Genomic DNA, 13182 nt, shown 5'->3' with positions numbered 1-13182 from the left:
CTAACGGGGCGCTGTTGTTCCTCCAGGTTCCTGCCAGAAGGACTTCCGTGGGTTGCTTGGCATTCACACCCTTCTTGTGATCCTGAAGAGGCTACCCCTATGTACCATTCAGCCTCTGGATCACCCTGTAATTCCACCATAGCTCTGGGTATGGCACCCATCACACCGAGGGCCCCCCAAAAAGGCAGGCATTTTTACTTACACAATGCAGACTCTAGGATGTCACCCATGTCCAACAGAAACAGGTCTGTGCCCACTCTAGACAGGTGAACCCCATCCTCATTAAAACATTGCGTGGTCTTGGCATGCAAGAGTCCATGTCTGATAAAGTCAAAACCCCTCTGTTCCATGAATTTGTGCATGGCGCTCTTTACTCTCCTGCAAAAATGTCAACGCTCTCTCCTGACCTGGTCCCATGCCAGATCAGTCGTGGAGTAATCTCGGACCACCATAACCCACATGGGCCTATCTGATTACTTATCCCACTCATTGTGGTTTTCATAGCCTGTAGTAGAGCCTTTCCACCCATGCATTTCAGATCATTGCCTCCCAAGTGGATGACCAAAATGTTGGGAAGGGGTTCGCCTCCTGCTAGTCTGTGCCACAGCTTCTACAGCAAGCTGTGCCATCGCATGCCTGGGAACCCCAACCAGACTCTCTCGGTGAGGGAAACCCTATGCTTCCAACTCCTGCTTTTCGCCCATTGGGCCACTCTAGCGAGCTAATGTCAAAAAATTACTAAGCATAACAGAAAATGATATGCTCAAAAACCACACTGCAGACACATAGAACACAACTGGCAGCGACCTGATGCTCAAGTGTCCACCCTGCCCCTTTGTGACTGAGGTAGCCACTCCACATTAGTTGTTGCCAGGTTGTGCATTATCCTGCACTGCCCAGTCACTGATTTCAGACTATGCTGGAAAACATATTGGAGTTTGCCTGCCAGGCCAACAGTGATTTTGTTAACGGGTTATTGATTGTGGCCAACACCATATCCTTTTCTCTGCTATCAGGCCTCCTCCTGTATAGGAGTACCACGTCAACCAGAATTCTTACCCAAAAGGAGATCAAAAACTACTACTCTTCGTAACCCTGGAATGTCTGATTTAATCCATAGAGCCTGTGTGCAATATGTGCCTTAAGTTTAAGGTTGACTCAGCCCTAGTTTACCCCATACTTTAATTTTCCCAAAAAGGGGGTTCGGACTGATAACCGTGCACAGCACCAGCAGTGGAAAAGTACCTGTTTCTTCCAAGCTTGTACACACGCTGTGTTCTGGTCACTGTCAGCATTTGTGCACTGACCCCTTCTTGCTCCACCTTATTGGAGTTGCAGCACACACTTCTTTGGAACTTATTCAGCCCCTTTCAAACAACCCACTCTATTTGCAGGTTGCTGGCACTGTACCCTGCTGAGAGTGTATGGCCAATGTAATGCCTATAGCATCTGCCTTTTCATGAATACTGGAAATGACAAATGTTCTTAATAAATTGCAGTCTTTTTGTGTCTTAACCCATTGTTTACCCAACTTTCGGGACAGCAGCACACTAGTTAGATGACAGCTTCCAAAATCTGCCTAGCTACCATGGCGGGTAAATTCTTAGTGCACCTATTGCAGTCACTGCACACTTCTTGGAGTGACAACTTACACAGCCTGCTCGGCTTGCTTAGCAGCGGGATCCCGTTACCCGCCCTCCCACTTTACAGGGTGCACATTTTTTGGGGGCAAAAGGAAGACCTATTGAAAACCCACTCTAATGCCGTTTCCTGCCACTGTACCCATCTGCCCATATGTGGGCATATATAAACGCCTACAGCATTGCAGGTCCACCGCCCTACCCTCTAATGCATTATGGTGAGGGGGAGAAGAGCCCCATATTCTGCTGGTTGCATGACCATATTGGATGCCGGCCCCTCCCAGTTTGACTGCGATTTGGGTCTGGTCACCATGCTGATGCCCCACCCTTGCATAAGTCGTCCAATTCCAAACTTCTGCTAAAGTATACCAGAAGCCAGAAAATGAGTGGAACAGGAGGAGAACCATCTGTACAGTTCCCTGACCTTTCTCAAATAATTGGAGCCAGTCGTTTACTACCTTGTAGCCTTTTGGTGCACTAAACCAGCGTTTCCTCAACATTTGGAACCACAGCACACTGGTTAGCTGACAACTTCCAAAACCTGCCTAGCTGCAGGTAAGTAATTTCTAGCTTAACTGAAGCTTAACTGTGGTGTGTTCTGAACTGTTATGACTGTGCAACTTGTACCCTTCCTTTAGAGGCTCCAATTTGTATAAAGTGTGTATCAATGTTGTGACAAGGCAGACCCAATAGCTCCTTTTACGTTGGTGATTATCCCCTTATGCTGTGTGACGGCACAAGGAGCAAAGGTCTGTCTGTTTACTGGTTTGCCTCCTGGTACCCTACTGATTGGAGTTACGCAACCTTCTACTCAGCCTAAGCTGACTTTCTTGCATTGCCAGTGCCATCACCCCTATGCCCTTTGTAATACCTTACAACCTCCTGAGCAGTAGTCATCTGTCAACCAGGGGGACCCTGGAATGCTCTTAACCCTCAAATCCTCTGCCCTAATGGCAAGCACACTCACTGTTTCCAACATAGAGGGTCCCGATAGGAAGAGTGTGAAAATGTCTTGCTAGAGTGACCACCCCCAGCTAATATATGTTTGTGCTGTCCTCACCAAGCTACTTGCTTGCCCGGCTTCCAGTGCTTATACCCAAGTATATTTGCAAACAGTATTTCTGTATACTCCCATCTGTCCAATACTCCGTAAAGGAACTTTCCACGTGCAGTTGAATCCTGTGCTGATCAACTGACCATCCTCGAAGGCCGCTTATCTTTCAACAATATGAGGCATTCTGGGACATTATCTCAGAATCTACAGTTGCAGTTTCATGTTCTGGTGCTGTCCCTATGTATGCGGATCCTCCAGATCCCCTCTGCCCATGTGTGTGGCCTAGGTAGGTGGTTCCGGTCACTTGACACCCTTGCCTGTGGCTCGAGGCAAACCCCCAACTGGGCATGCTGCTGCTGGCAGAGTTTAGCCACGAAGGGTGAAAGAAGTGTGTCAAAACCATCAATGCTCCCATTGATATAAAGCGTGTGTACATGCCCTGCCACACTAACCCCCCCTAAGCCGATGTTTGTTGCCGCCTATCCCACTCCATAGATGATGGCACAACTTCTGATGAGATGGCCTTAAGTAATGGATGCCCTCTACCCTGCTTGACATATGGTGTGATCCTAGGCAATTGTCTAAGTTTTTTTTTCATACCTTCATTTGACACAAGCGCACCTTGAAATACAAGTGGTCAAGTCCTCCACTGTATGAACTTTCTTTTGTATTTGTACTTTGAGATATAATGTTCTTCATCTCTCACACCCCAGAGGGTTCCAGCTTGATGCCTGCAGAGAGGCCGCGAGGCCAGTGATGCCCTACCAGGAGTTTAATGACCCATTTGAGGAAATAATGGGATTTTCAACATCCCTGTATTAAAATTGGGGTACATTTAATACTAGTGCTAGAGGCGGACTGGTGGAGTGCTGTGTACCTACTGACAACTAATCTGCCCATGCTCTGTTGGGATTTCCTAAGCCCAGTTTCACACACCTCATAATACCCCTTGGCCTTAACAGAATTGACAGGCCAACCAATAGGTTCTGTTCCACTTTTACTACCAAACTCTGTAGTCCTTTTGCCTGTGCGAGAAAGGGAGTTGATGAGTTTGGTGCTCTATAACATGCCTCAACGATGATGTTGAACTTAAGATAAAGGTCTGCAACCAGTCCTTCCACCTATCCTGGTCACAATCTGACCCAAACTGTGAGGAAGATTTCAGCTCTTCACGCTGGGCCCACCTTGCCACTGCGACGGTGCTCTGTTATCTACATCAAGGAAAAAGTCAGGCCAGCTGTTTTATTAACGATGTTGCCCTAGGACTGCAGACCCACAACTGTGCACGCTTGCAACAAACATCTAGAAAGGCATGCCAACACACTAACCATGTCCAGCACTAAAGAGTCGCGCAACCACTCGTTGGCCTGAGTACTAAACCTGGTTAAGTTTATGGTGTTGCATGGTATCGAAAACCCATCTCTTGGCGCATGCCTGCACCCTTTTCAAGTGTGCCATCTGCACGTTTAAAAGTACTTTGTCATGCCACTCGGTGGCCTGATGTTTCTGGCCCGGCCACCTGAGGCTCTCTCTTTGGCATTGGATTAAAGCATCTTAGCGCTATATATATATATATATATATATATATATATTCAGCTCAGCCTTAGAAATGATATATTCCAAAGAACCGCACTCGTGGAACCAAACAACTTAGCAGTGCTCACGCCAAAGTTTAATCACAGTTCGTTAACAGACGCGTTTCAGCATTACGCCTTCCTCAGTGTCAACTACAATGTGAGGACCCGCCTCGGATATAGCGGCAAAACAGTCATAGACATGGTAGACGGACTCCCTTAAACTTTGATTTGGGGCTTTAATTTTTGAGCACCACACATTTACCCCGAATGTGTATACACGGGGTACTATGCCGATCCACGGCGAGATTTGTTTTGTTTCCACATAAGGGCAATGAGCACCTAATGGTGAACTGTATTAACATGTTCCAAGATGGCGCGCCCGTTAATTTAAGGGAGTCCGTCTACCATGTCTATGACTGTTTTGCCGCTATATCCGAGGCGGGTCCTCACATTGTATGATGTCATCAGTGATGTCATTTGAGATGTCATCAGTGATGTCATGAGTGATGTCACTGACCATGTCATGAGTGATGTAATATGTGACGTCATCAGCAGTGCATTGCACGCGCAAGTTATAGTGAGTCCAACTAGCTATAACGTGGGAATTTCAATGGTTTTATGCGAGTATAATTTCCACCTAACTATAACTGGTGTGAAACCTATGGTTTTTTCAGTGAATTTAATAGGTTTTTTAAATGCTAATTCCTAACTATAACTGGTGTGAAACCTATGGTTTTTTCAGTGAATATATATATATATATATATATATATATATATATATATATATATATATATATATATATATATTACCTACTGGCGGTCGCCAGTAGGTATATATAGTTAGGATTTTTTCTCTATGGGTTTTTTGAAAATTCTATGTCTAATAACTTTGGCGTTTGTGGACGGAATTGGCTGAAATTTCAGGAAAATGGCACATTTTGTTTCTGAGCAGCCCTTGAAAATTTGGGGGGGGTTCGTCCAGTGGGGGCCGAGAAAAAAGGGGGGTCCCAAAACGTGTTTTTAACATTGAGTTTTCCATAGGGCGGTTGGCCTCACTTTTAGCCCGAACGGCTGAATGGATTTGCACGAAACTTGGCAAAATTGTAGGGACTGGTAGCCCGATGTGCCTTTTGTAGGTCTCAATATATGTGCTCCAGTGGATTTTGAGAAATTAACGTTTTAAAAAAGATATATATCTGTAACAGCGGACCGGTTAGCGCTCTGGTTCGCGGACTTTTCGCGCAACGGAGCTTTGTGAAGCGAAGCTGATTGGTTCTCCGGCGTCTGTCAACATTCCAAACAGTCCGTAGCGGCCGCCATCTTGTCTCTCGGTAGGATCGAGAGACAAGAGGAGGTCAAAACAAAGGGGGAAATAACTATAAGGGGGCATAGTAGATCCTCGCTGACCCCCTAGGTTTGATGTGGAGGTTTTAAAAGGGCCCCGCGGGGCAAAAAAAAATAATAAAAATAATAATTGAACGGCTGAATGGATTTGCACGAAACTTGGCAAAATATTAGGGACTGGTAGCCCGATGTGCCTTTGCTAGGTCTCAATATTTGTGCTCCAGTGGATTTTGAGAAATTAACGTTCAAAAAAAGATATATATCTGTAACAGCGCTCCGCTTCGCGTAACGGAGGTTTGCGAAGCTGATTGGTCATTCTGTCACTGGGCTATAGTTGGGCTACATCTGGCTGATATTTGGGCTACATTTGTTTTTTTGTGTGTCTGGCGGCCATCTTTGGGCTACATTGGGCTACATTGGGCTTCATTGGGCTACATTCGGCTAATTAGCAAATAGCTCATCGCAAACTAGGAATGGTAAAGAATCGCTATTTATTCCTTAAAGTTCGCTATTTAGGAAATGCAAATAACTTTGATGATACATATGGCGGTTCATCTCTAACAAGATAAGAAGCATAGGGATAGATTTATGATGACTGGCGCATCACCAGGGATGTGTTAGTCATTCTGTGCCGCTGTTCCGTCACCTATGGTGTGCTGCATTTACAATGCGGCGCATCACGGGGCAAAAACAGCACAGATGCGTGATGTATCTGTGCCGTAAAGGTGGCGCATTGCTGGAGTTGTATCGCAAGTGTGATGAAGGTCCAGCAAGGGTCGGGGGTGCCCCTGTCGCAGGGTTTCTGTTCTCACACAGAACTGTGGACAGAGGATTGGAACCTCGGCGAATTAGGGTGTCCCAAAACTCACGTTAGTAATCAAAAACTATTTAGCAAGCTAGGTACAGTGTCACATTGGATATAACAAACTCTCAATGTTTAGACAATCCAGAATATGAACTTATAGTACCTCAGGATACGTGGAACTCATGAACAGTCGGTCGTTATATATTTCTTAGAAACCAGAACATGGAGTTAAGAAGAACACATGTGTATTTGAAATGTTTATTTACTAATGCCGTCTTCTCAGGCGTAGTACCTTAGATAATAAAAGTACACATATTATCAGTAGCAAAATTACCAGCATAGTTACTAGTACATAAAAAGTGAATGGTGATAGTATGTTAACATGCTGTAAATGAATAAGAGTTAGCAACACTTATAAGCAGCCGCGGGCCGTGGAGGGAGTTACGGTGAGGCAGGGAGGCGGGGAGGGGGAGAAGCAGGGTGGAGAATACAAGTACACATATTATCAGTAGCAAAATTACCAGCATAGTTACTAGTACATAAAAAGCGAATGGTGACAGTATGTTAACATGCTGTAAATGAATAAGAGTTAGCAACACTTATAAGCAGCCGCGGGCCGTGGAGGGAGTTACGGTGGGGCAGGGAGGCGGGGAGGGGGAGGGGCAAGGTAGAGAGGGCTCCACCCTGCTTCTCCCCCTCCCCGCCTCCCTGCCTCACCGTAACTCCCTCCACGGCCCGCGGCTGCTTATATCTCACCCTCCCTAATACACATATTATATTATTTGCTAAGAAGGTCTCTTTGTGTTGGTTTAGGGCGTGCCCATACTTTAGTGTCTTAGATTTGAAGGAATCACATCAGCATACACCAGCTCTCTCTTCATGTGAACCGCATCAACTGTTGTGTATGTGTGTTCGGCAAAGCAATATAAAACCCGCCTCATGCCCAGAATTGGCAGAAGTTGCACTTATGTTATGAGTATGAAGTCGTGGAGATCAGACCTCATAACAATTCTGTATCGTGTTGTTCTTGAAACTTTAGCACTCGCTGTACAGATATAGTTTAACAAGTAAAGCAGATAGTAGACCAATAACATATTATTCTCATGTAAACCACGATGAACTACTAGGTGGAAAGCTAAAGCAACAACTAAATGTCGTGTGCAGAAGTTGCAAAAAAGGAAAAATGGCGTTTAAACCGGTAATGAGCCCATGCTAACTTAACACGGTGTAAAGATATCCAGGACCTAGATGACACCTCCTCATGATCCGGAAACGAACTGAATAAGATAATAGAAGTGCCATCTCATGAGAGCAGATTGCAAGTTTATATGTGGACGGTCCGCAAGGTAAAGCATTAAAAACTAGGAAAATTCAATGCTAAAGAAAAATAAAACAGCCAAGTACTTTATCGAGTCTTAAGCCAATAGGCAAGGTAAATAATAAAAACTTGACAATTAAGTCAATGAATTGTCAATGAAATTCTAGTACTCAGCATATGAAACATGAAAAAGGTCTATGACATAACTGTGTATGCAAAATAAGCTGCAACAGCCTCCAACAGGAAGTCACCGTCTTCATCCGAAAACAGTTCAGCCATCCAATTTAAAAGCGGAAAAGAACATACGTGCTCTCCCAGCACCGGATCCTCTATCACCATCAGAGGACAGCTCGGTGGGTTTTCAAGAAAGCTGTGTTCCAAGAAAGACTGTGCTGCCGCCAGTAAATTCCAGGGACCAAGTAGTCCATGCATCAATGCCACAGCCATAATCCTTTCGCCAGGACAAATCAACTCGTGAGTAATGATAGGAGTCATCAGCTGATTAAAGTCGACGTCAGGAGAAACCGGTCCGCAGAGACACAAATCAATGGCCCAATCGAAATCACAGGTCAGGCAGTGAAATACAGGCTGGACACAGGTGAAGTAGGAGAACCGAAAAGATAATCCATATGCCGTGCTTAATATCGCCAACGGCATTGTGCCATAATATTCTAGCATGCGATTGCGGAACAGTGTCAGCAGCTGCAGGGTCGGAGGTTGCATAGGAGGGACATCCATATTTAAAAATGTAAAAAAGCACAAGAGCGTCCGCTGGTAATGCAAGTAAAAATGCAATCCACGAACCAGAGTGGAGAAAATGGAATGAAAGGGAGCAGGGATGACTCCAAAGATTTTCTCAAATGAAGTCACGAGACCACTGGTAACAACTTTAAAAAAGTGTGCCAGGGATTTTGTGGAGGATGCGTTAAAGATAGTCGGAAACATGTTGCTGAAATTGAAAGGCAAACCTGTGTACGGGTGTTCGCTATGTGAAGTACGAAAGTTTCACGGGCCGAACTCAAGGCCACCTCTCTCTGAGACAAAAGAGCTCTTATTCTTGTCATGCCGTTGAAACGTGTCCCAAGGTTGGTATTTGTGGCCAGATTGAAAACTCCCTATGTTCATGTGTGGGAGGAAATAGAACATTTCTGCAGCAAATAACCCGTTCACTTACTGTTACGATAAAAGGAATACTTTTAATTAACTCAGAACAATCTTCATTATTGAGCATCAAATAACTACCATTTTCCAACAACTTGAACGTGGGGATGATAGCAGGAACTGGCGTGCCTTGCAACACGCAAGCCATATTTGGTCGGTGTTTGTTGCATGAATCGTGTAACTGTATGTGCCTACACATTAGTGAATGATCTGGCGTCTCAGTGCATTCCTCTCCATTCAGATAAACTTCTTGATCATCTTTGAAACATCTGTATGTGTATGGAAGCGACCAGACCTCATGAACAAAAGCACTACCTAAAGGTTCATAAAGACCTATTGGTATATATTTCATACAATTTGAAAACTTATATAAAGCAAAAGGCAGCGTTATTAAACCGTGGATAAGGCATGTTGCCAAAAAACCCGCAATCCTCTGCTGATGATGTCACTGAGCATGTCATGAATGATGTAATATGTGACATCATCAGTAGTGGATTATGGGTAATAGTATCTCTAGTTTACTCCCCTATAGCTGTCTTTCTTTTAACATAAGTGTGTGTTTCCTTCCCTTATACTTACTGTTTTTGGTTCGCTTCCAGTTCGCGTACCAGCGAGCGAACTAGGAAGCGAACTAAGAGAAATAGAGGTTGGCACAGTTCCAAATATTGTACCAATTTTTTAATAACGGGGAGGTAGTTCTGAAAAGAACTTTTTTTTTTATTTTTCTGAACATTTTTTTTATGTTTTTGAATTTTTCGGAACAGTTTTATATTTTTTTGGGTTTTTCTTGGAGGGGGCAATGAAAACGATTCATTGTAAAGGGCTCAACAGGAGCAACAAAACAAAAAAAAGAAGTATTTATTATTTTGGGCGTTTCGGACAAACTTGCATATGATAGTCAATAGCTCTGTTGATCAGAGTGATGCTTCTTTCTCCGTAGGAAATGAATCCATCGCAAAATACGCAGGTGTGTTTTACTTCACCAAATCTCATTTGTATATTTGGCACCATCTCCCTGCCCTCTGGTCCCGTTACTTCCGGTACAACAGATCTTCTGGCCATAATAGGGAGATTATCTAGGTCGTTCCGAAACTGTGCAGCACTGTAGTTGTTAGGATGCCACCTAGTCATATGGCGATGCATTGTGTAGTTTCCGAAACTGTATTTTTTGTCGGTCCCTCTGGACAGTCTATCTTGACATATAAGGCAAGTAACGTATCTTGCATTTACTTTTTTCTGACCTTTGGGAATTTTAAAAAATTGCCAAATGAAGTTTTCTTTCCGGTGAGACGTCTTGGGCTGCTCAGGCAAAAACTGCCTCTCTTCGTGCTCGTCCTCCTGTTCCTCTTCTTCTTCTTCTTGTTGAATTACAACTTGAGCAGGTGGTCCACTCTTCCTTGGATGTGGTGGAGGTGGTGGGGAAGCACCAGCTGAAGCTACTAAAGAAGCCATTGCTCAGTGATCACAAAGGGTCTTTCTCTCACAATGATGAAAGTCAGAGTGAGGAAAGAAGGAGGGATTTTCATCATTTGGGAAAAACAAGAGTTCTCAACCAATCAAAAGTGTTCATTTTAGATTATATGACCTAGTCTTACATCATTAGGAAACCAAAAGTGAAATGAACCAATGAAAAGTGTTATTACCAAGTCACATGACTTGCTGTGTTTACGTTAAGCGCTTTGCAGGGCCTCCCGGTTTGCTTCCAGAAACCTGCGCTTTGGCACTCGCTTCGCGTACCAGTTCGCTAACGTAGCACGTCATATGACGTATCACGCGACAACGTGGAACGTCATGCGGACGGGAGGCGTCACGATGTTGTTTTCTAACGCGGCACTTGCGGTAAAGAAACGTTTACCGGCTCGCGGTCTATTTCGCGGCATCAAGGTCAGCTAACGGGAAGCTTCCCGATTCGCGAAGCGGGAACGAAGAAAAAAAAATATTTAAAAAAAAAGTTATTAATAAACATATAAAATATATTTTTGGATTTAAAGAAGAATACATTTTACAGCTACAGATATTAGCTGTTAAAAAACCAATGAAATTCACTGAAAAAACCATAGGTTATAGACCATATATAGTTAGGAATTAGCATTTACAAAACCTTGAAAATTCACTGAAAAAACCATAGGTTATAGACCATATATAGTTAGGAATTAGCATTTAAAAAACCTTATTTTACTCACACAAAACCATTGAAATTCCATATATAGTTAGTTGCACTAACTATATATCGCGCACCCGCAATCCACTGCTGATGATGTCACATATTACATCATTCATGACATGGTCAGTGACATCACTGATGACATCACTGATGACAACATCCAGTGATTATGTGTTTCTGTAAAGTTTAAATATGTTTTACATATTGAAGAATGAGTGGATGTATAAGTGTCTGAATGAAGGTTTTAGTAGGTGCGTGATTGACTGTATGAGTGAGTGATTAAATGCGTCTTACTGAATGCACGGGTTAGTGACTAAACTGTCTAAAAGTGTGCATCAGTATGTCTGTTGTTGTGCAAGCTGCTGCATGTGTTGATCAGTAGCTATATAAGTAGCTATATGGGTTATTGATTGGTTGCACAAGTATTTGTATGGGAGACTGAGTGTGTGTATGGCTGGCTGGGAGGTGTGTGACTCTGTGCAGATCAATGTGTACTTGTATCAGTGATTCTATAAGAGAGTAACTATGTGTTAGTATATGTTTCAAAAATGTAAGGTGTTCTGTGTTTAACTGTATAGATGAGAAAATGGAAGTGTGATTGATTCTTTTCAGGACTGACTAGGTGTGTGAGTAACTCCATGGATGAGTGGCAGAGTGTGAGTGTCTGTATAGGTGTATGAGTGCATATGATAGTGTTGTAAAGATGAGTGATTGTATGTATGAATGATTGTATGAGTGAATGTGTGTGTAGACATAGGAATCAGTGAGTGCGTATGTAGTAACTAGTATTGGTGTGTCAATGGTTTCAAAAATGATACTCTCTATTTAACACTGGGTGTAACGGAGGTTATATTAGAGTGTGAGGAGATGCATTGTATTATCACATGAATGATATCATCAGTGATGTGATCATTGATGTCAAGTGAGATGTCATCAGTGATGTCATCAGTGATGTCACTGACCATGTCATGAATGATGTAATATGTGACATCATCAGCAGTGGATTGCGGGTGCGCGATATATAGTTAGTGCAACTAACTATATATGGAATTTCAATGGTTTTGTGTGAGTAAAATAAGGTTTTTTAAATGCTAATTCCTAACTATATATGGTCTATAACCTATGGTTTTTTCAGTGAATATATATATATATATAAAATTTCTATGGCAAAATGAAACCCCTCATTTTGTTCCTTTTCAAATTAAATGTATTAAGTGTTACCACTTTATTCCAATCAAGATGACTTTAGGTGTGCCATACTTTTGTCATAAGTAAGACTCTTAGCGTTCTAGTTGTTCTTTAGAACACTCTGGGACATTCTATCATTGGGCTATAGTTGGGCTACATCTGGCTGATATTTGGGCTACATTTGGGCTCTTTTGTCTCTGGTGGCAATCTTGGGAGACTGCATATCAGAATTTTTTTAATGAAATATAAGAGGATTTGAGAAGTCACTCAAAATGTGCTCTAATTTTTCTTTCTTCAGCACTAATCATATTTTCTATCGCAAAATTAACCCCCTCATTTTGTTCCTTTGCAAATTAAATATTTTAAGTGTTACCACTTTATTCCAATCAAGATGACTTCAGGTGTGCCATACTTTTGTCATAAGTAAGACTGTTAGCGTTCTAGTTGTTCTTTAGAACACTCTGGGACATTCTGTCATTGGGCTATAGTTGGGCTACATCTGGCTGATATTTGGGCTACATTTGTTTTTTTTTGTCTCTGGTGGCCATCTTTGGGCTGCATTGGGCTACATTGGGCTACATTTGGGCTCTAACATATATATAGCCCAATGTAGCCCAATATATATTTTTTCAAAGTGAATTTTCGTAAAAACCACTGGAGCATATATCTTGAGACATAGCAAAGGTACATCGGGGTACCAGTCCCTACAATTTTGCCAAGTTTGGTAGAAATCCATTCAGCCGTTCGGGCTAAAAGTGAGTCCAACCGCCCCATGGAAATTAACATGGGGAAAACACGTTTTGGGACCTCCCTTTTATCTCAGCCCCCGCATGACGGATCCCTTCAAAACTTTCAGGGAAGGAGCGAAGTGCAGCGAGGCAAAGTTACGGAAATTTACAGGCAGATTCCTCATTCGGCAAAGTTATTCCCA

This window comes from Lissotriton helveticus, chromosome 3_1 (genome assembly GCF_964261635.1).
Source record: "Lissotriton helveticus chromosome 3_1, aLisHel1.1, whole genome shotgun sequence".
NCBI lineage: Eukaryota > Metazoa > Chordata > Amphibia > Caudata > Salamandridae > Lissotriton > Lissotriton helveticus.
This window is presented reverse-complemented; position numbering follows the sequence as displayed.